We start from the raw sequence: 24,791 nt of genomic DNA, 5'->3' as shown, positions 1-24,791 counted from the left end.
GGCAACGCCAATCGCTCTTAATAGTTCTTGCCACCGTATCATTTACAAAATATTTGCCTTTAATTATGATTTATTCGAAAATACACGCTTAAACATCAATGCTAAAATACTTTGGTAAAAAACTAATAAAAATTAAAAAATTTAACAAATATTTAAAAAAATATTTAAGAAAAATACTAAAAAAATCGAAAATGCAAATGCGTTTTAGAACCCACATTTCAATGCGCTTGCTACAACATACATTTGTTGTTGCTGTATGCAGTTTTTTGCATTTTAAGTATCAGTTACAAGTTATGGTGTTTTTCAACTAAAATCTTTGCCTATGAAGAAAAAATATAAATATGTACATAAAGAACATGCTGTAATACCAAACAGGCAAATTCTCAGCTGTACCATACAACAGGTTGTAAACTACAACATACATATATGCCGAAAAAAAACATTTTATTTTTTATTAATTACTTATTAAAAACTAAAATATTTGAAATTCACACGCATTGGCGGCAAGCCTCCATAATTGGTGCTGCTGAGAGGAAAATCTCTCAAAATTCATAGAATTGTTAATCAATAAATTATTATTTATACATATTGATATCTCTGTGCTACAGCGTGTGAGTGTGCAGTACAGCGAGGCATGTTGCTGCAGGAAAGCTACGTAAGCCACGTATGGTATGACCGCTTGCTGATTTCGGGCATGCTGGGCTTGTCAAACAACGCAAAAGTACGGCAATTTGTCAGTTAAGCAATTTATTTGAGATGCTAAGGATTTTGCGAATTTAGTTAGAACATTTTTTTAAGTATATGAATAAAAAAAATAATAGGAGTTCTAACTCATATTTACTCAAAAAGCTGCTGAGAGTGGTTTGGCTGCAAAAGACTTAAGACACGAACTTCTTGCAAGCAAACAGTTTTACAGTGGCTCACACACATTACCGCGTTTGTTAAGAATTATGAGTGCGATAGACTAAAGCAATTGATAATCGAATAGTTGCTGCTGCATTAAGAAGGCAATTTTAGTTAAGATTATTGCTTATAAAGCACAAAAGCTGGCGAATTGCAGCTGAGTAGAAGTATAAAAGCAATCTCAGGTACAAAAGCAAGACTAATTAGCTTTCTTTATGGATAAAAACGAGAATGTTGCACGCACTTGTCCAGTCAGTTGTTTTTGGCTTATCTGGTATTTCATTTTTTTATTAATACCAAGTGCCGCCACTCGGTAGTTAACAACACCTCATAAAAAAAAATTAAAATAAGTACCGCTTACAAGATTGCTAATTTGTATTTTTACTTACCGCTTTGCATATTAACTAACGAAAAAAAAAAAGTATGAAAAACCAAAGCGAGAATTTAAACAACAACGCACAATATGGGAAACTAATATTTCTAGACACAAGCGGAGCGCGTGAGCTGCAGCCGTCTACAAAACCCACATGCCGCCGCGTATAATTAGAAACACTAAAATGCACAGTTACTCGCCGCAAACTGAAGTCAGAGCGAAAATATTACGCAAACTAAGTAGCATGTTTGTTGTACTAAACGAAAGTGAGTACACGGTTAGTAATTTTTTTACGTTTCTGCGACCACTTTGAACAATTTATTAGAGCGTTTGGGTTTATATGTCTGCTCTGGCTGCGCTAAAGTACCCAAAACGCATAAAAAATGGAATATTTAATATGTAAAAACCATAAACTGGGTAACTGTGTGAATTATGTACACAGGAAATGACTAAGTAGGCTGCAGTTCGGTTTGAGGTAAAAAACTATGTAGTATGTATTATAACAAGAAATAAGCGAACTAAAAGTCAGTATTAGGGCATACATATATATATATATATATATATATATATGATATAGACATATATGTATAGTATGTATAGAATCTCCCACATGCTTAAACGAATCTTTACGATTGGGTCTGTGTCACTTTTCGTGTGCTGCATGACAAGCACAAATCAAAGCGAGTGCGAGTGTTGGTCATGTGCATACAATGACTTTGAAAAATAAAAAAAAAAACTTTTCTTAGAGACACTGCAGCGTTTTTGAAGGTTAAAATTGAAAGTGGTTTAGGCAGCTATAATATTTTTATAAGACGAAAAATAAAACATTTTACTTATTCTACGATCAGCAGGAGTTCAAGTGCATAAACAGGTGTATCTGTTTATTATTACTACAGTAAATTGGCATTCGCGGCTTCTTGGCTTTTGGTGACGATGAAGAAAACTGCTAGAATTAAAACTAAGAACATAAGTAGATTGATCTTGCCACCACTGGCAATAAAAAAGTAATGAGTCACAAGTTAGAACACCTAAAATTATGCTACAAAAACCTTTGTTAAAATCAGGTGACAAGAAAAATCTTTTATTTTTCTGTTTATTGTTTATATATAAAATTTACATAAAGCGCAAGCATTCTAAAGGATGACCTCTCCTCATGGACTTAGTAACGGAACTCCATCTTGTATCGCAAAGAACCAAAAATGGTCTAAGCGTGGGTTATTGGGCCTACCAATTTAACCTCACCTATATGAAGACTAGACTACTTCAGACAATTTATGTTAAATTGTATTTATCTGGTACTAACTGCTTATAGTTAGTAGACAAAACAAAAAGGAAAAACTTAAAAAAAAAAAGTTTAAAAAATAAATTAAAAAAATGTATAAAAATTATTTTATCTTGAATTTTTTAGTTTAGCTTTTTATGTTAAATGGTTGAAAAAATACTTAAAGTTTAAAATTTCTGAGTTGTCTTTATCATGCAATAAACTTTTGACTTGAATACAGCATTATTTTATGACAGCTATTGCCGCTAGCATTTACAATGCTGAATGCGAATATTTTTGGCTTTTGACAATAGCGGATGTCGGTCGTAAAAGCATTGCCTGCAAATTGTAGCAAAACGACAGGTTGTGCCTCAGCCAAAGTGACATTCTCAATTTAGTGGAGGTATTATTTATTAATTAAGAGGCAATTATGAGCTAAATTAGTTAACTGCAACATGGGTTATAAAACCATAAAAGAGTAGTTAATACAAATTGATCACGTTGCTTTGGAGTTATCGAAGATTTATTATGAATAAATGATACACGTATGAAACTAAAATTACAGCGGAGTTAAGAAATGTAGTCTGGTCTTTGGAGAGATTATGAAATTTGTTAGATATTGTTAGAAATATTTGCTATTTCAAATTGTAATATTTATATTTGTTTCTAAAATCTTGGAATTTGGGCAAGCTTTCTGTCAACTCTTTATTGAAAGCTACATTGCAGTTTATTTTGAACCCGCACAATATTAAACGTAACTAATATTTTAGATCTATTTTTACTCATTTTACTAAAAATTGGTCATTAGATATTATTGCACAGTACTTATAACGGTGCTTTGCATAGTATTGTATAATTCCATAATAAAACGTAAGTAGTGTGCATATGTATGCATATATTAAGACGTGCTTCGAAATTATCTCATCAAAATCAATTGCAGCTAATGGTAACATGAGAACTAATATCAGCCAATCAGGCAAGCTTCTTTTTTGTAAGCCAAGCAACGCTGTAGACTTCAAGAACCTGACTCTCTTTCTCTTCCTCGCTTGCCAAGTTAATGAAACTTGACACAAACGACTGCCGTTATTATGCAAATATTTAAATCTCAAACGCCAACCGCGCAATTTATGAATTAAAGCAATTGCACTCAGTAAATAACTCACAACGACAGCTGGTGTCATCAACGCTAAGCCTTTGTGCTGTGTGGCTTGGAATTTTATGGGTGTGTGCTCGTGGTGAATAGCGGTACATGTCATTGCCGAGGTAATAACTTAATTTGATTTCTCTAATGTCTTTATGAATTGCGCAGATTCCTTACAAATGGCGCAATTAAGATGGCAGCCGCAAGACAAAAGAACAAACCGACAAAAGGAGAAAAATATAATGAATACAAGAAGAGCAACAGAGATCTTTCAAACGACGCCCAACTTGTAATAATCAATTTCTGCATGCTTCAACGCATGCAACACGGACGTGGAGCGCGAGGAATGGCTAAGCGGTTAACAGGCGCTAGTCAAATGCGTTCACTGAGTGATATATTTGCGGCCAAGTCTTTCTTGTTGAACTGGATTTGTGTTGGCAGCAAGCGAGCAACTTAAAAACTTAAAGTGGCTATGGAGAGGGGGAGCGCGGTTGGGAAGGTTGAAAGTAATGTAAGCGCATTTGATAGACAGCTCTTTGAAACGGTGCCAACAGGTGCTGCTGCCAACAGCCGATTGAGGTAAAGCAGTGTAGCGTGTTGCAAGTTTGAGGCAACAAACATACATACATACTGCGAGTGAGTGTATATGAGTGTGTAGGCCAAGTATTTGTGCAAGAATGCAATGTGCAGTTTGCGCCTGTAGGAAATCAGTTTGCAATATGCCACCAAAAAATTAATTTCTTTAGACGGTGGCGATTTTTCCGCATCGAAAATTGGCTGGCAACAGAATAACTGTGAAGAAAAAAACAAAATTTTATAAAAAAACTATAACTAATAACTCAGCCACCATTAGCGGTTGTCGCTCGTGTAGACTTGCGTGTCGTGCGACATGCTTCGTTAGCAACACGTTGCGCATTGGCTTCATTAAAAGCAACATGATGCTAAGTACTTGCGCCGACTAACCGCCAAAGCAACTATTCAAATCAACTTTAAAGTGCGCCAATTGACAACTGTCCAAGCGACTGAGCGACCAAGCGGCGAAGCGAAATTTAGATGATTTTTTTCTTTTAATTTTTGCGTATGAACTTTGTTTATGTCGCAGCGTGCTTTGTTTTGATTTTTTCGCTTTTGACTGCTGTCCGTCGAGCGAACAACTTGTATATATACGAGTAATTGATTACTCTGGCTGTGTTGCCGGATTTTAACGTTTGCTTATTTTTAACGTGATTTACTTGTTGTTCGTTGTGGCAATTGACAGTTGCTGCGGACTACGCTTAATTGTGGCAAGCAACTAGTGATCGACTGAAAAGTGGTTGACAACATTAAAGTTGCAATTGCCGCCCAACAAGCAGGTGTAACATATTTATTTGTGTTCAGATAGTATAATGTCTGTAGATGTATATTATATATATGTCTTGACATACTTGTAGTACGACAATATACAAGACCCAGTCATCGATTTGTTTCAAAATATTATGTTTAAAGGAAATACAAATCTTTTGTAATAACCGTGGCAATTTCTTAACGATATTGATGAACATAACTCACACAATGAATCACATTTTACCTTGAACTAAAATTTGATGAATATTTTGGTGTTCAACATTAAACCCAACCTCTAAATGTAGGGTGTATCATACAAAAACTTAACCTTCTTTTTGCATTTGAAACAAAGAGCAAATATCATTATATATTTGTTTTAAACTTGGGAAAACGTTAACTGAAACATTTCACATATTGAGAAAAGTTTATGGTGATCAGTGACTATCCCGTAGTAATGTGCATGAGTAGTTTAAGTGATTCCAAGAAGGTCGTGAGGACCTCTGCGCCGATAAGAAGTCGGACGTCTTCAGAAGTCAAAAATAAAGACAATGCTGATATGTTTTTATGATTCCGAGGGTACTGTACACCGAGAGTTCGTCCCACCTAGCCAAACGATTAATGCTGTATTTTACCTTGGCGTTATGAAGCGTCTTTTGTCACGCATTCGTCGTGCTCGACCACAATACCGTGAGGTAGGGTCCTGGCGCTTGTTGCACGATAATGCGCCGTGTCATCGGTCGACGCTTGTCACTGATTTTTTGACAAAAAACTCCATATTAACCATTAATCACTCACCCTACTCACCTGATCTGGCACCCTGTGATTTTTACCTATTTGGAAAACTTCATTTGCCCATGAAAGGACACTGGTTTCAGGACATTTCAGCTATCCAAAAGCCGACGACCGATATTCTCAAGAGCATTCCGAAAAATGACCTTAAACACACATTTGAAATGCTAATTGGCCCGGCTAAACGCTGTATCGAAGCACAAGGAAACTACTTTGAATAAAAAAGTATAACATTTTGTTATTTTTTTAACAGTCCTGTTTCTTTTGCGACAGACCTTGTATATTTGAAAATATATTGGAAATTGGATTTTTCTACAAAAAATTTGATTTGCATCATAAATACATATGTTAGAAATGTCTTTAATCTGTAATCCTATATGATAAATAATAATTATTCCTTTTGCTTGTTGACAACAAAATATAAAATAGTTGTCTGACGCCGTAGAAAATTCAGTAAAGCACAGGTTGCGTGGAACGTGTCACTAAAATCACAAAAATTTAAATTATCTCCAACACTCAACACACACGAAATAACACAGCCCACACTAGAATTTTTTTTTGTTGCATTTAAGTATGTAAGTAAGTGCACATGCAAAATAATTGCCAGGGGCAATGCACTGTGCAGATGGTCGCTTAATAACCGCAACAAAAAGAAGAATTAACACAAAAGAAAAAATAAAACAAATCAAAAAAAAAAAAAAAAATACAAGAAGAAGGAACTGAAATGACTTAGCACGTGAAATTTCTGACAACTGAGGCGCTCGTTTTGATGTTGCTTTCCGTTCATGTCAGTCAATCTGGCAGCCGTTCTATTGCACGCACCAAAGCAGCTGTAGTTGCAAACGCATTATTAAATGCAGTCGTGTGTATGGCTGTGAGGAATTATAAATTTAGTGGTCAGAGCAGCCAGTGAATTTATGTTTTGGTGTATATTTGAAAGTTTATAATTTGCAATTTTTATGCAGATCATTGATAATTAAAAATAACATTTAAAAATATCTTAAGAAATGTGAGGATGTTTAAAAACATAATGTTCAAAAAATTTAATATTGCAATCTCAGCCAAATCCATTAAGATGTCTAAAATTGGAGCTCGTGATCACGGCGACATTTGGATTCAACAAGAAAGCGCCACTTTCCACACATTGCATCAATCAATTGATTTTTTGAGAGTACACTTCGGTGACCAGACAGTTTCACGTTTTGGGCCGGTCTATTGGCCACCAAGATCGTGTGATATCACACCGCTAGACTTTTTACATAAATCTGGGAAACCTTTACTACCATAATACGATTTATGAAGTATACGTTTATACGCTACAATCAGGCGGACTCTCATTAAAAATTTCAAGGTTATCTATTGTTAAGTGCATTGTAATACGAAAGTTTATAATGCGAATTAAAGGGCAGAAAATGAATAAATAATAAAAATATAAGGAAATAATTAATATTTGTAGCCTACCTTTACTCGCGACACTCAACAAATTCAATTCTATGCATATTTCCTCATTTCTAAGGAACAGTGAAAAATAATTTTGTATTTTTTTATTCAGCCTTGAGTTCATAAAACTATTCAACTTTTCTTTTTAACATATTTAAGATTTGTGATCTAACGGCATTTGAGGAACGTTCTTACAAATATAGTAATAAAACGCAATAAATAAGTATAAAATAATTGAAAACACTTTTGCTACTAGACTTTTACTATCACTTACTTTATTTTAAACCAAAGCCATAATATATCATATTATGTTGAACTACAATACTTTATTAAAGCGAGTTTTCCGCTTAAGTCCTTTGATTTTTCTGAGCAAAGCAAGCAATATTGCACGCAGTACAGTTAACGTCAATGCTAACAGAAATAAACTGAGAGCTGTTTGAAATCGGTTTAGTAACAACAACAGTGTTAACGGTAGCACCACTCATAAATGTTTGCGAGCAACTTTTGTTTGCATTATTTGCAGTTTAGAAGAAATAAAAGTGTGTGTGGGCGCGAAAAACCAGTCGCGATCAATGAGAACCACCCACCAGGTTGCTGAACTTGGCTGGTGCGCGCATCGCAAAACTGTTTAGCAAAGGGAAGGGGTTTCGACTGGCAACCAAACGTCCAAACGGGCGATACAGTGCCTTAGAATTAAAAGCATTTAATTGTTTTTCTTGCCACGGCGATTGTAGTTAAAAAAAAAGTAATTAAATTGTCGTTGCCATCAGATATGCGCACAAGAATCGGAATTCTGCGTCGCTTGTTGGTTGCGTTGCGAATCGAACAGGAAACCTGTGGCGCAGCGAAATGAGAAAAACAAATTAAAATAAATTTGAAAAACCAAAAATATATAAACACAAATGAAAGCGCTCAATAGTTTTAAATAAACAAACTAGCTAGACATAATAACGCACACACTCAGAAACAGGAAAGCACATCGTTGGTGGTTTGCATAAACAAGAGATGTGCTTAAGAAATTGCTTCGCTGCACGCCAAATGGCACAAGTAAGTAAAGCAACGGTAAAACGCTTGCATATTTATGTTTATCAGTTAAGCGTACTCCATACTTTTGTTGGCCGGCCGGCACATTTTGTGGGGTGCAACTGTAAAATTTCGCCATAAAAAATTTGCATTTCACCAAATCTCACAGCGGCAAGCCACTGCGTGCTTTTCTCGTCCACATACACATTTGTATTTATCTTTGTTGTACTTGCAAGCGTTTTGCACATCCCACTTTGTTGTATATATTTCACCGCTAGCTAGCCGCCGTCAGCGCGTTGCAACGCATGCATTCACACACACATACATATGTATATTCATTTTAGAAAACCCTCGCATTCGCACACGCTGCTTCACTTTATTTTCAGCCCAGATTTGTTTTTATTGTTCTAACTTGTGATCGCCTTCGTGCACTTACCTGAAAGATATTGTGACTCAGATTTTCTTCATCGCGATCGAGCGGCTACAGCAGCTGCAAGTTTTTTCTTTCCAGCAGGAATGTCGGATTCCCCTTTGGGAAGACTAGATCCAGTGCAATTTCCGTGTAGGGATCACCGCAAATTTCCAACTCTGTCGGCGTGGTTTGTTGGCCAATAACTGTAAATACACAAATAAACGGTACAGTAGCAGTTAGTGAATAAACAGCAAGCGATAATATAAAACAAAAAGGCATTTAAAACGAAGGGAAATATTAATTTCCGTTGTACCGACTCTATAATGCACTTCATAGGGTAATTTTTTAAAAGACAAAAATATATATATTGTACATATATATATTCGTCCAGCACACAGTGAAGAGAATATAGCAGCCGTAGCTGAGAGTGCACATGAACACCGTGGGAAGTCGATTCGGCGCAGCAACTCGGACTGACATATGGAACGACTAAGTGCATTTTACATCGAGATCTTAAATCGAAAGCATAAAAAGTACAGCTAGTGCAAGAACTCTAGACACTCGACCTTCCCAAGCGAAACTTCAAGCTGTCGGAGAATATTTTATTTAAAAATATTGGAATATGACACAATTTAGATGGCATTCTTCTTCTTCTTAATTGGCGTAGACACCGCTTACGCGATTATAGCCGAGTTAACAACAGCGCGCCAGTCGTTTCTTTTTTTCGCTACGTGGCGCCAATTGCATATTCCAAGCGTAGCCAGGTCCTTCTCCACTTGGTCCTTCCAACGGAGTGGAGGTCTTCCTCTTCCTCTGCTTCCCCCGGCGGTTACAGCGTCGAATACTTTCAGGGCTGGAGTGTTTCCGTCCATTCGGACAACATGACCTAGCCAGCGTAGCCGCTGTCTTTTAATTCGCTGAACTATGTCAATGTCGTCATATATCTCGTACAGCTCGTCGTTCCATCGAATGCGAATGAGGAAAGTTCTCTGATCGCCATTCACTTGGGAGTGGCCAGAAGCGATTCTTTTACACCTGGCTCAAGCAGCTCACTACTTCCGGTCTTTGACCAAGTATCCTCTGGGTAGTCTAAGAACATCCGTTCGAAGGCGAGCTAAAGTGAGAAGGCGAAACATCCCCTACATAGGGTTGTGCGCTGGGTTTGGGACCCGCCACGTAAAAGGCTCACCCCAATGAAAAACCAACAGCAGCCTCGGATGAGAGACCCCCCTTTTGATGACGACCATGGCAAACGAAATAAGGACGACGAATTAAGGGCATGCACCTGGAATGTCCGGTCCCTTAATTGAGATGGCATTACTGTCAGCTAAAGGTAATTGCGTTGCTCTTAAATTCCAGTTCTCAGGTAGCATTTCGAGTAACCACATTTAAACTCTGAACACAGCATTTCACTTTATGTAAGGTATAACGGTATAAAGCCATCCACAACCATAAAAAACTTCTAACAAAGTTAACCATTTATTTGAAGATTCGTTTATGATTTGTATAGATTGAGCGTGGTATTAATAGAACTGGGTAACTCATTTACACCTGTTTGTTAAGTTTCAAAGTCGAACTTCAGCGAATGATCGACATACATTTTCAGCGAAAAATGAAGCGGCATACTTGGTTTTGTGTACACACGGGTATTTGATGGTCAATAAATTATGCGAAAGCATCGGGAACATTGAGTTATTTAATTCGGGTACATGTACTAGTACATAATACGTGGTGTTACCGGGTTATTCGCCAGCTTAACAAGCTGTGTGCCATGCTGTGAATATATGCGGAAGTTAATAAAGTCCGGAAAAATTCTTGTCTCATGTTGAGTTTACTTGATTAAATTTTACCACTGTTGAGCATATATTTTCAAGCCAACAACGGAATTGTTAACAAGATAAGTATCATGTTTAGTACTAAAGCAACTCATTAACTCTTTTGTAAGGTTCTTAATAGCTATTAAGCCAAGCAAAGAAATGTTACGTATAGAAAGAGATATTTTAAAAGTACTTGACTTTTCAAGATCTACTTTCTTTTTCATCAATACTGAGCGAAGTGTTTTTATAGGTTATGATGGTCAGCTTAAAGCTTAGCGGTTTTCTCCTTCTTCCTAAGAATACATATATCCATTTAAAAACTTAATTGTCCTATTTGATTACCACTAAATAATTTATGGATTCTTATATTTGATTTTGTGAATTTAGATGTAATTACTTGAATAATTCCTGTGAATACTTTCGCTCTTAAAATATAAAAAAAAACTACTTTTAACATTTTTTAGAGATATTTATATGAACATAAGTTGTTTCTCTTTAATTTATTTTTTACAATTTACCAAACGTCGTTTGTCTTGACAATCAAGATAACGATCTTTTGATACATTTTAATGCTATAAAAAATGCACCTGCGTATGGTATTATAGCCTTTTTATCCTTCAACCCAAAATGAATACAAGTAATTTGAAATTCCATATCCTTAAGGTGTGTTTCGGACTCTCCGTACATGTTAATGCCTCCTGCTTTAATTTCCCATTACCTCCTAATGTTGTGCTTAATTTCATTTATCAACTATCTAACGAATTCCTCCTTTCTTTCTGCTTTCCAAGGCAAGGCAACTTCCCATTCGTGCCACAGAATTATAATCATTATATCAGACACTTAAACTAAAGCTAAAATCACAAGCTGTAACAAGTAGCAAAAGGGGTAAAAGTGAATGTAACATAAAACAACAACTGCAAAAACAAATGAGAAGCCAACGGCAATGCACAGATACACACATAAAAACACGAAAAAACAGACTGCGGAGCGTTAGAACACAATAATATTCGATTCGTAAGAACTGCAGAGAATCTAAGGTAGCACTCTGACTTCAGAAAGGGAGCTAATATAATAAAACCAAGAACAGCAAATACAACACCAAACAAGTAAGAAAAGCGAGAGATGCAAAAGAGCAATCAAACACCAACGACGAGTGCTGCCGCTGAGGCAGGAAGAGGTGTCCGAGACGTGTGCCGCCACAAAGTGGCGTATGAAAACCAAAAACAACAACAACGACAAATGTAATATGTGTCCAAAAATGCATAAAATAAGAAATTGTGGCACTGAATACTAAAGAGCAAATGAAATATAATGACGGTGAAGCTTTGGAGGGAGGGTTGTGAGTGAACACATGCAAGTAGTTTTGTGCAAGGGCGCGCTGGCTAGCAGAGTAGTAGCTGTGTCAGCGCAGTTGCAAGCATTGTTGTGGCATGTAAAATGTGTTGCGCGCTTATTGTTGCGACTGCTATGTATGCTTTTTGTTCTCATACAATTGTTATTGCTTTGGTTTAACTTCGCTCAGTTCTTGACTTTTTCTGCCTCACTTTGGCTGCCTGCAACCGAATGCGGTTTTTAATGCTTTGTTGCAACTTGCGCGATGCAGATGTTGCACTTGGTTTGTGTAAAGGGCACCTTTGTGGCAAGAGCGGCGACGGCAGCAGTCATGGTGGTGAGACACACACCGAAGCTGCAACAAGGCGTTGCAACTGTAATTACCAGAGGAAAAAGGCAGTGAGCAAAATGTAACAGGCAGTGGACGGACGGCAATGGGGAGCTGCTTGGTGGCGTTTAAATGGCGGTTGGCGTACAGTGCAAGGGCGGTCCCGACATTCTAACTTCGGACAGTTTGATCGGAATGTTAGTAGTCGCGGATGTCTTAAGGAATGACTGTCGCAATCAGAAAGTAGTTGTTGTATTTTTATTTGTGTATGTTAATGCGCTTCGATGCCACAAAGATTATTATTTCGCGTAGCATGCTGCCTTTGCGCCGTCACAGCGCCACTATTAACTGCTCTTTGTTGGTTACAAGCTTTGTTTTTGCCATTTCTGTTTCACGTTGCACTTGCCACGCTTGTGTTGCACAATTCATTTAATACAATTACGCGACGAGTTGTGTTTCCGTTGGTGGAAATTTAGCTGCCTCGCTGCCTTGCTGCATGCAAAATTGCCTTACTGATGCCTCGGTAGTCAGCGTCGAGTGTATATTTATGTTTTTGGCAAGTATAAAATCAAATTTGAATGCTTTGGAATGATGGAGACGTTGAGACAGTTTTATGAAGCGCAAATCGCAGCAAAAGGTAAACATGGACACGCACACATACACACATGATAATTGTAAGCACCTTGTATGTTGCAGGAGATATGAATGCCGGTATGTTGGAATGCATGCAACATGTCATTATTCACCACATACGTAAGTGCATATGTATTGTGCATACGTTCAAAACACTCACACACGTATTCATACATATACATAAAACATAAATTTCTACTTGAACTCACATTTCACACGCCGAAGCGTTGCAGCATACAGCAAAAATCAAAAAAGTGTTCGCACAAATGTTACAAGTTAGTTGTTAGCAGCGTCTGCGAGCAGCAAGAGTGTCTTTTAAATGCGACATAACTATTTTATCGCAAGCACTGCAGTTTCCTCGTATTAAAAGGAAAACGCAGTACACTTACACATATATATATATACAGCTCGATTATATTTATAGTAAAACTGCTTGCAGCACGTTGCAGCAGCATTCTCTTACGTGGCAAAGTAAATTACGCCACAGATCTCAAATTAACGATCTTAATGAAAGCTCGTCAATCGGCCGAAGGGTGGTGCCTGCTAGAGGTGCGAGTATTGCAAACGCTATTTAGTTTAAATACGAAAGTGATTGTTGGTGCTTACAACAATGCCTGTAATGCAAAAAATTGCTGCTTTCCGCGCAGGCGAGCTGATTGAAAAGAGAGCAGCGAGTGAATGCAGATATTTGTATGTGAGTATGTGTCCATTTTCCTTAAAATATGTTATTAATCGCTTTAACGAATTGTATCAAATTTCTAGTGAATCGCATAAAAATGAGACTCAGAAGAAAACGACTGTTGAGGCTTTGAATAAAGATGCAAGTGCGATTTCAAAGGTAATAAAGGTCGTTAGAGGAACCTAACTTTTATAAAACTATTAGTAAAGCAACTGAATTTTTTAATATTTTTTAAACTGAGAAATCAAAATAAAAGCTTAATAAATTATAGGAAAAGCTAAATAATCTACAAAAGAGATCTTTATGTAACAAGAAAAGCTCAGTAAATTACAGAGAAAGCTCAATAAGCTACAAAAAGCTCTTTGTGCTACAAGGAAAGCTCAAACAATTATAGTAAAAGCTCAATAAGCTACAAAAGATCTCTTTATGTTACAAGGCGAGCTCAATAAATTATAGTGGAAGCTCAATACGGTGCAAAAAAGCTCTTTGTGCTGAAAATAGCTTTTTATGCCGCAAGGAAGCCGCAATAAAGTTTAATAAAACCTTAATGAGCTACTAAAACACTCTTTATGCCACAAAGAAAGCTCAATAAATTATGGTGAAAGCTTAAAAGCTACAACGAAAGCTCAATAAGGTACAATTTTTTTTCTGCTAGAAGGCATGTTTAATAAATTAAGATGAAATTTGAATAGCTACAATGAAAGCTTAAAACGCTCCCATAAAAGCTCAAAAACTTGAATGAAAGCTTATAAGCAACAACAACATCGCTAAGCTGGGTCAAAATGTGGGTTTTTCGACTCTTACCTCACCCGCCCAGAAAGCACTACCTATGAAATTTGATTGTACTTACACAAAATGATATCAGTGGGTCTGAAAACTGATTAATTAATGGCTGCGAGTAAGCCAACAAAAATACAATCTTATGCAGCCTATAAAGAACCTTATAGATTTAGTGAAGTTTAAAAAATAATATGAATCAACTAACCCACTTTTAACGTGTCGGTGAGAAGAGATTTATAATCTGTTCAATGCAAAAAACAAATAAATTCTCCAAGAAAGGAAGAAAATATGTGTTAACTGAATGCTCGAGGATGCTTAATAAAATTAGGTTACATTTATTTAACCAAATAATAAGTTCATAACAACCGAGAATTCAAATACTATAGAATGTTGATTTAGCCAACTATTTTGAAATATATAAATAGAGATGGTTCTTGTTAGACTTGGCTATACTCAGAACAGGTAGGTACTAATCATTTAAAAATGGGCAGAGCCAGTGGACGGCGAGGACAAAACCTGGCTGCTCAACAGAGGTCCAGCACTGATTCGCAGCATAGAATAGCACAGCACATCGTAACACGTCTTGACATGTACATCGTGTGCGAAAGTGTTTAATGATAATGACGTTAGCAAAGTTCAGTCAGCGCGGTAGTCATTAACTGACACTGCCGTAGCTTGCATTTGTAATAAGAACCGACAAGAAATAATTTTTCTACTTTGCTTTTATATCATGAATGTGTAGTTTTCTCTCGGTTTCGATGAGCACATGTTGGGTTGTGTAGTATGAAGCAATACAAAAGAAGCGACAGTTAGTGGATGAAGGTGGAAGTCTACTGTATCTTGCCATGGGGCTACGGAACATTAGTTTTCTGACGAAAGTAAGTAGTCTAAAAAAGATTTTGGTGCCGGCGTGAGTTAGTAGTAACTTGCTACTCAACATGGCGACAGGGGAATCATGACAGTTTTTATGACGCTCGAGATGGGCAGGCTTAGTGATGGCGACAAATGAAATTTTGTGTTTTAACTAGTGTACATTAAAAAATACTTGCAAGTGAAGGGTGTTTAATATCAAAAAAAAAGTAAAACAAAAGTTGAAAGAGATTTTAATTAAAGACTTGAGACTTATTAGAAAAATGTGCTTGAAAATTTCCTGTAATTCTTCCGAGAAAGAAGAGAGAAATAGGCAACAAAATATAAAATAACTTCACCATGCTACTAACTACCAAATATCCACAACTTACAGCACACTGACCACTTGCAACTTGATAATAGTCACATTACAATTATTTGCAACCGCGAACGATTTTGTACTTTAGAAGTTCGTGTCGTACTCTTGGCACTTTGGAATGCCTTATTTATGCATTTCGCCGATACTTTCTATATATTTGTGTGTACGTCCAGATAACTGTGTCTGGCTGTAATGCGAGACACTCCACCATTTGTTGCAACAATAACTTCTATGCTGGCAAAACCTCTTGGAGTCGTTGGCGCACAACGTGTAATTTAATGCGCCACATTCGCTGCCACTGCAACGCACTGAGTTTGCTTTCATGTGCAGTAGTCCGCCACGTGTGTGCGACCAGGACACTCTTGCCGTCGACGAGCAATGCATATTTATTGGCCCACAAATGACAATGTCAGCGCATAATCGAACGGCGAAACGAAGAAATGCGTTCGACGTATTTATTACATGAACATTTGTGGTAGTTCGTAGATAGCTACTTTTATTATATTCGCGTAAGATTATAGCAAAAAGTTTGTTGCTATCGAAAATGGAAATAAAACGAATACAGTAATGTATATATGTCTAGTACATGTGAACTTGTGAAACACAAACTGACTACTGGGTTTTATGATTTACTACATACTTTTATATTTTTTGAACGCTACATGCAGTCCTGCATAAATTTATCAAATAGTTAAATTTAATCTAATTAAAGTAATCACAGAACAGCATTTAAATTTATCCAAGAATATAGAGAGAATAATTTTAACAATTTTTTTATGTTTCAGAGACCAAGAAACGCTAGAAAAATTGGCTTTTGTAATGATAGGTGTCGAGAATTTTGAATGTTGCTTTCGAACATTTGGTGCATAGTACCAGTAGAAATGTGAGACAGTTAGTACTTTAACTGGAGAGCCGCTTCACCAGTGTGAAGTAGAGGACTCTTTGTATTAAGGAAAGTTCTTTTCAAACCATTTAGAAGAAAGTAGATTGTGGCTAAGCTATTATGCCCGTGTGGGCATAATAAAACTGTATAACGATAATTACAATACCATCAGTTCATTCTCAAAACCAAAATTTGTGTATTTTTTTCATTTTTCAATTTGCAGTTGAAGTACGCTTATCAAAGTCTTTCATTGAAAATCTTTTAACGTACACATTTACATCTTCGAAAGCAATGCGAAAGAGCTAGTTCCACGATAGGTAAATAGCGAATGCAATAGTATAAGCAAAAAGTGAAAAATGGTATCAATTTCCCGCAGCAAACAATTAAAAAGTAAATACCTCCCAGTTTGTGGCACGTTTGTTTAAAATAGCCTGCGGCAATGTATGTAGCGCAGGGCGCCAATAAGCGGCGGAGAGTGATCTCAAAGTAGTTTCCATGCAACTAACTAAATGGAAAACTAGAAACATATCAATATGTGGTGATATGTTTATACTACATACATATAAATGGTTATATGTGTGGCTGTTGGTGCAGCAAATGGCAATTGCAACGTTCATCCATTATCACAATTGTTTTCGCTTGCAACAAATAACTATTGCTATGGCTCCGGCCATCGAACCATATGCAGAGCAACAACATGTGCGTGTACATATGCTGACTTATATAAACAAGAACGTGCATACATATATGGTATATATATGCGTGTGAGTGTGTTCGCAAACCCTATAAAAGCAATTGTTAATTTAACTGCGAATTGCACCAATATTTTTCATTTCATCGCCGACGGCTTATTCAATTGTCCATTGTAATTGTTAAAAGGAAGGCAACAGTATAGAAATAATATCACTGATGCAAAACGCTTTATATGTGTACGCGTTTGTGTGCACACAACTAATACTTGTAATAAATTTGAAGATCTCCGCGTTGATGCGTTGGTTTGGCAGAAGATTGGTGCCTGCTAGGACTTTGCGTACTAGCTAGCAGCTTTCGTTGTTGTTGTAGTTGGTTTCACTTGTTGCCGATATCTACTTGTAGCACTCAACAATGGCATAACAATCAAAGTATTGTTTAAAAACGATTTCTCTTTGTTAATATAGGCGGCAAACTGCAATAGTTGGTGTGCTTGACAAGTAAAAAACCAACAAAATGCAAGGAAAAGGAGACGAACCAGGCGAAGCAGAGCCTGTGCACTGTGGTTTAATCAGGTGAATCGAAAGTGAATTGCAATTGAGGAGTGTTAGCAGGAAAGAGTGAGTTGTTTAAGCTCGTCATGAGAGATTAAGGATCACCAACGATTTTGATGTTCATGATACAAACTTTAATACATTGAAATATTAAACCTTATTATCTATTGAAATAAATAAAGTTAAAAAGTAAATAAAATGTATGGTGTTTTAAAAGGCCTACTTTTAGGAGCGGATAGTTTTTAAATCTCCATAAATTTAGTATTACACATTATAATTCGTTTGCGCACCCATATCAGTTTCTACCTTCTAGGGCTTGCAATCTCCATAATTATGTAACAGGTTGGTAACTTTGCTAAATAATATAGTATTTATTAGGTAATGTTGAACCGTACTCCAACATGTAGGCAACAAATATTTCGTTTATTTTTTATGGTAACTAGAAAGAGCGAAGCAGCAATAATAGAATTAAAAATCGTCGAAAGTAATATCCTCAGGGCCAGCGTAATAGTAAAATTTGTATTGAATTATATTGCTGCGAAAAACTGAATTTTTATCTTTGCTTATATTTTCATTTGAGATTTTACTTCACGATAGTTTTTGTTCTCCCTTTAGATTAAGGAATAAACCTTTCCACTTTATTTAAGGTGCGTCTTCGCTAAAAACGGCTTACACCTCAAAAAACTTCTCAGTTATGTTTTGAGATTTCGAATGAGATTTTGTGATAATTTCTTAATTAAAATATTTGTGACATTTTTCAATCCGAACATACTTGTTTCTTCTGAAAAAAAAAATGTTTAAGGCCAAAAAAATATTAAGGACAAAAATCGATATATAATGATGAGCGTAACACACAGTGTCACAGTGCTACAAAGGCAACAACCTTCAATGCTGAAATTGCTGCAGGATATGAAAGCATTAGCGAGAATAGCTAAGAAAAATAACACTTCACTAGATGCATTAAATGAGTTTTATTTTTATTCGCCTTCAACTGCAACAGTGAAGGGCAGGCGCCTAAAAGGAAATTGATCTGCTTTTGCTATCGCAACACAATCGCTGCAGCGAAACAACAAACAATAACAGCAACACCAACAACGAACAACCAGAGCAATTTAATAATAGTGGCAGCAGTGGCGCGCACGTAATCTGCAACATACGAGTCATAGCTTGAACATGCAGTACTTGGCAACTTGCAAGGCGATATGCAGACAATAAGCAACACAAGAAAGGGTCCACGTAGATAGATGTGAATGTGAGAGTATGTGTGTGCTTACGTTTGCAAATGCAATTGCAGCCAATTGCAGCCAATTGGTAGACGCCTTTAAACGGCGTCACGTGCAATCTAATGTGAACAGCACTCCAGCGCCGCTATCACTTTTTGTTGTATTATAGCCAACAACTGGCAACGCATCATCATCATCAGCGTATATAAACATTTATGTTGCCATATTTTGCCACGCTCTTATGCGTTCGCCTTGCACATTGTTGTTTTTGTTCGTTTTGTTGTTTTACCTGTTGAAATAGCAATGAAACTGATTCATTTATTGGGACTAATATAGTGGCAAGGCGGTTGGCGCAGCTCAGCAGCAGCTCATTCAACCAACTTATGAAATGGACCGACTAGTAGCTGTTGCTATAGTTATTGTTGTTATTGCTGCACCTTGTTGCAAATGAAAAATGTGCGTTAAGTTCATTTGCTGCATGGAATTGCTCCAAATGAAATGGCTGCGTTCATTTTGTGCGATAATTTTTGAGACTGGCCTTTTGCCGTGCGTTGGTCAGGGCGGATACTTAACTTTCCTCCAATTATTAAATGTAGAGTTAAATTCGCGTTGCCGGAAAATTATACACCTTTTACGATTATGTACTAGATTATAACTATTATGAAAAGTGTTGTTTGACCACAACTTGCCACTAAGTAAATATGTACGTAGCTTCTTCAACATAGATGCAAATTTTTCTGGCTGCTGCACACGTGTGCTGTTATCGACCCACACATGTGCTACACTTCTATGTCATTTTGATTAATGATGCTTGTTAGCTCTACTTAACATGTGGCGTTGTGCGCTGCCAAGCAAGAACAATGCGCGCGAAAAGTGATGAAGAAAAATGGCATTCATTTAATTATATTACTAAAGGAGTTGGCTCATCAGCGCGGACACAGCAGGCCGTGGCTTGCGAAAGTAGCCTTCGGCTGGTGGTGGGTAGAATTCGCCGATAAATTTAATTAACTCTGCAAATCGGTAGAAAAAAATGAAAGTGTAGAAAATACACTTGCTGAAAACCGCAACTGGTATATGATCATATCTATATTTATAGCAAAAACTTCTAAAAATTTGCCGAAGTTGTGCAAATGAGAAAGCACAGCACTTTGTTAAGTTTGTTTTTGACAAGAAATGAAGAGAGTAGTGACACATTTCAGATGTGAATATATTGCTTGATAAAGGAAATCGTGCGGGATCAGAACAGCTATTTAAGACCAAAAAAGTAAATATTTTTGTTTGCTAAATAAGTGCAAAATATATTTCATAAAATTAGCTGTGCCTTATAGATCTACTACTAAGAGCTTTCCAGAGGAATCGTTGAGAGAATAATAAGTTGTTGAGTGCTTTAAGTCACTCCGAAAAGACCGTTAAGAATAATAAAAATTGATAGGGATAATAAATTATATTTGAGAATCGTCAATACAGCAATATAGTATAAAATTGGCAAGTGCTGTCAAAAAAAAAATTTTTTAAATAAATTTTTTTCTGTTTGAAATTAATGTGAGTAGAACCAAAATATCTGAATATATTCAACGATAATAACGAGTGGCGTATAAGGTGGAATCATGTGTTAGACAAACTTATAGAAAGTGAAAATAGTTGCATCTTTATTCTAATTGATTTCATATTTCTCTACTTACAATCACCACGACTCTCTTCGTTATCCAATATAATATTAGTTTGTCTCGTTTCAATTTCGCACAGCTGTTATTTGCTCAAAATACCCGCAATACGTTGACAACTAAGCAACAACAAGAACAATAACAAACGCGCTGTGCTTGCTGCTGCACTTCGACTCAAAGTGTGTGGCGCTGACATTGTACGGCTAAAATGCAAAGGAAAATAAAAACAAATAAATTATATATATTATACATATTTTTATAAAAGAAATATATTAAATTAAATAACATAAATGGCGAGAACTGTAAAAACTAATATGTGTACGTAATGTGAAAAAATTTAGAAGCAATGTCTAGACGAAATAATCAAAGAATTTTAGGCGAGTTGGAGGCTGCGGCAAGAGTAGATGAATTTTTACGAAAATCTAACCCACATTTTTGGTTATAAAGTACTACATCAAATTTCTTCGAAATACTATAGCTTTCATTATCATTACAGGGTCTACAAATGCGTCTTTACGTAGGTCACGCGGCAAAATTATATTTTTACTATCTTTGTTCATTTACACAAATCTTTGTCTATTAATTAATTCCGGTTAATTTTCAAAAGTATTGGGGTAAAATTATTTTTGAGTTAAAAAAAGAAAAAAAGAGCCTTACCGAACTGTTTGGTGCGATAGTAGAATCATATGTAGAATTTCTATTATAAGCTGTTTGGTCTTAAAGGTCATATTATAGTCCGAATTAGAATCTTTTAAATTGAAACTGCTTTGTATAAACTAAATTTCCATCGAAAAGTAGGAAAGAGTGAGGCATAGATTAATTTTGAATCCTCTTAGAAAAATATTTTCAAAACTGTCTGAATTTATTTTTTTTTCTTTTTTTATATCGAAGAAATGGATAAGTTTTTAAGCATGCTACTCTAAATAAAATATATAGTATAATATATGTTAAACGATTAAGAGTTATGTCTTTGTAGATAATTCAAGTATTTCCTGAATTTCATTATAATTTAGAAACAATTCATTTTATTGCCCCAATTTCTCACAATTTAAACACTTCTTTATGAGATAAAGTAAAATGAGATATCACTAATATATCAACCTGTTTATCTTGTTAGCACGTTTACGTCTTGAAAATTCTTGCCCTAGAAAATATACAAAGAATGTTGAAAAAATATTGTTTATCGTTTTCGTGAGTGTTTTATGGAACATTTTCATGCACTTTCAAGGACTATGCAACTGAAGTTTAACTGCGGTTGCGCATTGAGTGAATTTTCAAGTACAAATCAACAAAGCAAGTTGCCATATGCCTAAATTCCAGCTGAAATGCTTGACACATTTTTATTTTTCTTATGTTTTGTTTTTTTGGCATTTTTTGAGTAAATATTAAACATGCACACTTACATGGTTAACTATCTAATGCTGGAAACTATTTACAGACTATTAAAAACATGTTGCACGAATTACTTACGACAATTACGTAAAGTACAAACCCTGTCACCGGCAATAAACTGCCCGAAATAAAGCATAACAAACACTTTGCACGACCATCAACAATTAAACCACTTTTAGATTATGCTAACCATTTGAGTATCTAAATAAATATGCATTGTTGGTATATATATACATATATGTAAATACGTAAACATTCACAAAGTAAAATAATAGAAACAGAATATTTTAAAAACAAAAAAACAAATTAAATCAATTTCAAATATGTTGTCGACGGGTGCTTTTATCATTTTTATTAAAATAAGTAAGCGTGTTTTTTTTAAGGAAAATAAATTTTGAACACCCTGTATTTGAGCACTTGTTAATTATAATTTTAAATTTTGCAGGTTGTTCATTTAAGATTTTTAAAAATTTTTGTTAATTTTTTTATTTTTTTTTTTCAAAGGCAATATTTTTCGAGCACCCTGTATTGGATACTTATAATTTTAGATTTTGCTGTTGTTCTTTTTCTTTATATATATTTTTCTGTTTCTGTTTTATTTTTTTATTGTTTTTTTCCTATTCTACCCCACTACGTCTCTCCATATTATTTTCCAGCTATTATGCAGCAAATCGTTATTTCCAGCTACTTCGTATTTGCATTTATGTAACTTCACCCATGAAACGGGGAATTCAAAGGCATTTTTTGCGCTGTTCAACCCGTTCATAGCGGCAACAACGCTGCGTCGCTAATCGTTAATGCCACTCAACGCGCGCATTGTAATGTCAAGGCTGCTTTTTTGTTGTTATTTGGTATGTGTTTTTGTTGTTGCTGTTGCATGTCCGAACGTGCGGCAAAACTTATTTGTATTCAAAGATATGCCACACCGAATATGGTCAGGAGTGGTAACCCATTTTGGGTGCATAAATCCGACTGTGGTGTATGAGCGGCGACACGTAGAATGTTATGGTAAAGCAATTGAAACAAAATAATCAAGGTAATAGTGATATAAATTTAATATCTATATGAGCGGAGCTAGAAGTGTGTGTTGGTGCAGAAAGGCTTCAATATGTGGCAGGGCGGAAAGAAAGAAAGTGAAAAAAATTCTTGCAAATAAGATTTTTTAAACCTTTTATTAGGAATTCATTCAAACTACACGCAACTAAAATTAATGATGTAGTTTTTCACATTATTTATTTTTTGTAGATGCACGCAACGATTTAAATTTTTAAAAATTTACTTACACAAGAAGTGAATCCGTGTACGTTAAATAGAACGTCACAGGATGATGCGACGCCTAATTTGAGAAATAGTTACTTTTAAACTAATTACAAACTAGAAATACAAGAATCTATTTGGGACTAAGCACTTTTGGATCAATTGAAAACAAGTTGCATAAAAAAATCTAAACATATTTTATGTTTATTCCACTGGAAGACCGCTTCATACTTAACTATGCGCACACACATCCAAAGGTATAAATTAAGACCCTGTGCTTCCTTTCTTTACGAGCGTCAAATAGAAAAGCATTACGTTGGCAACCAACTGCAGTTATCCACAAAAAGCAAAGCAAGCAGCCTACCGAAGTTGCCACAAATACATTGTTGCTTTCGCGCATTTACTATGGCAATTACGGTATATGCTGCAAAATCAAGCAGAATCAGGAAGGAGAGCAAGGAAGATAGAGGAGAGTCAAGAACAACACAAACAACATTAACAACAATTTAAGGCAACAAAAGATAAAAAAGCTAACAAGCATGTGCAGCCAAAGTGCCACAAAAATGAAGGGCGCGAGATACAACAAATGCGGCGGCCTGTTTTGGCCGACAGCAGAGCCGACGAGCGCTAAAGAGCAGCCCGCCAACGGCAGTCATTGCCACTGTTTCACTTACTGTTACTTCTTTTTATCGTATGCTTTTTTGCCTGCCTCCTTTTCGCATCGCTTCGCCTGTGCATATAACAGTGCAAAAGCGCACATAACGGTCTCCAGCGACATCACTGACTCCTGCTTTGCCACTGTCTTGTTCTAAGTGATGATATTGTTGTTGTAGTGACGGTGGCTTGACTGCTATCTAATGTCTGCTGCACCTGACCAATCGACACTCACTCGTGTAGCTGTGCATGCCGTTGCATGTAGGAGAATGTGAAAGGAAGCGTTCGAAAGTGCGCTGAAGCTGTCTTGCAACAGCAAGACTATCGGAAAATGAAAAGAAAACAACGGAATGAAGTTGGGCATAGAGTGTGACTAACGCGCGGAGAGTTGCAGCTGCTGCTGCTGCGGCGATATTCACCTTCGGTGGTGGCGAAGTGTGTCAAGCGGCATGCAACACGTAATGTGCAAACGAGGCAGCGCGATAATGTTGCACCTTGATTGAAATCTTAAAAATGCAGATTTAATTTAATTGAAGGCGTAAAATGCCTAGAAAGTTTTTAATGGGCTGAGAGTTATAGAGCATATTTGTATGTAACTTTTTTGAGAAGTGTCTGGTAAAAATATTCCTCGTCTACCAGAGTGTTTAAGTAGCTGGTATAATTTATTCGATTCTCTAATGCTTGTTAGACAGTTATTGAACAACAAAGAGGGACGAGAATTTTAGAAAATCGCCTTTTTATTGACATTTTAAAATCAGAACCCATCAATTGATTTTATTTAAAATTTCATTGAACCTTTTCATTGTGCTAAAAGGTGGTGTTAATATATTTCTACTGATTTTTTTAAGATCTAAAAAAAAACAGTTTTCGTTTTATCTAGACCTAATTTTTTCTACCTTTGAATTATGTTAAAAGAACTCCCAAATGAAGTCTCCTCACCCATAAATATTATCGACATACTTAGTCACCATATTTCTTATCAAAATTTTGTTTATAATATCACGCACTTAAG

The 24,791-nt window shown here is 36.0% G+C and overlaps 1 long non-coding RNA gene across 1 annotated transcript in view; it reads right to left on the bottom strand.

Moving 5' to 3' along the window:
* LOC120766276 overlaps positions 1-20,663 on the bottom strand; it is a 43,653-nt gene extending 22,990 nt beyond the window's left edge. Inside the window, exons 1-2 of the long non-coding RNA XR_005704590.1 lie at positions 20,495-20,663; positions 8,690-8,868 (exon numbers count right to left, since the gene is read on the bottom strand). This is a non-coding gene — a long non-coding RNA (uncharacterized LOC120766276). The remainder of the gene's footprint in view (positions 1-8,689; positions 8,869-20,494) is intronic.
* Positions 20,664-24,791: the final 4,128 nt, after the last annotated feature.

Source organism: Bactrocera tryoni, chromosome 1 (assembly GCF_016617805.1).
Source record: "Bactrocera tryoni isolate S06 chromosome 1, CSIRO_BtryS06_freeze2, whole genome shotgun sequence".
Classification (NCBI taxonomy): domain Eukaryota; kingdom Metazoa; phylum Arthropoda; class Insecta; order Diptera; family Tephritidae; genus Bactrocera; species Bactrocera tryoni.
This window is presented reverse-complemented; position numbering and strand designations above follow the sequence as displayed.